Consider the following 1,032-nt stretch of genomic DNA (forward strand, 5'->3'; position numbering starts at 1 on the left):
GGATTGCTGGATCATAAGGTATTTCTATTTTCAACCTTCTGAGGAAACGCCATATTGTTTTCCAAAGAGGTTGGACCATTTTGCAATCCCACCAGCAATGCAAGAGTGTCCTCCAGGGTCCATTTTTAAGAATGCTCTTGTCTATGAGACGAACACTACCATGAAATTCACCAATATCATCCAGGACTGCTGAGGCCTGTGGTCACCAGGTTTTGATAGTGCATAGACCTGCAGAACAATAAACAACAGAACCTAATACACTTTTACCATACTAGGCCAGATGGTCATTAGTTGTTGGTGAAAATGCCTGCAGTTGTAGATTAAAGTAACCATAGATCCAATGCAATGCATAAACAAATGGGTGTGTCTGTGATCTGGTGCAATTTTATTGACAAAAACAAATGGCAGGTCAAATTTCACCCGTGGACCATGGTATATCAGTTCCTGTTCTAGACCAGGGACTTGTGTGAGTATATTTTTAAATAGACAAAAATTATTGTTATTGTTAAGTGCCCTCAAATTGGTTCTAACTCATAGTGACCCTGTATAGCGTTTCTGAGGAGCAGCTGGTGAGTTTGAACTGTCAACCTTGCAGTTCAAACCAGCCTTGTGGTCCAGTACTTATTCTACGGCACTGCATCAGAACTCTATACAAAAATTAGCTGGTTAAAATAAGCGTGATAATGGTGGTGGTTGTGTGCCATTGAGTCAATTCTGACTCATAGCTATCCTCTATAGAGTTTCTGAGGCTTCAAATCTTTATGGGCACAGAAAGTCTCAACATTCTCCCTAGGAGTGACTAGTAAATCTGAATTACTGCCCTTGAGGTTAGTAGCCCAGCCGGTAATACCCTAAGCTACCAGAGTTCCTTAAAATAAAGGTGGACTCCCATAAAGAGACTTAATTATTCTTCGTATTTCAGAATAATTTCTTTGAAAACAGTCATCTTGGTAATTTCCCCTACCTCTTTCCCTTAAACCACAAGGTTGGTGTTTCAAATCCACCAGCCACTCCTAGGAAACCCTATATAGG

The 1,032-nt window shown here is 40.5% G+C and overlaps 1 protein-coding gene across 1 annotated transcript in view; it reads left to right on the forward strand.

Moving 5' to 3' along the window:
• The window catches only part of SLC28A3 (solute carrier family 28 (concentrative nucleoside transporter), member 3), a 49,101-nt gene that overhangs the window by 9,103 nt on the left and 38,966 nt on the right, over positions 1 to 1,032 (forward strand). The gene's annotated exons all lie outside the window — the stretch shown is intronic.

Source organism: Chrysochloris asiatica, unplaced genomic scaffold (assembly GCF_000296735.1).
Source record: "Chrysochloris asiatica unplaced genomic scaffold, ChrAsi1.0 scaffold00344, whole genome shotgun sequence".
Taxonomy (NCBI): domain Eukaryota; kingdom Metazoa; phylum Chordata; class Mammalia; order Afrosoricida; family Chrysochloridae; genus Chrysochloris; species Chrysochloris asiatica.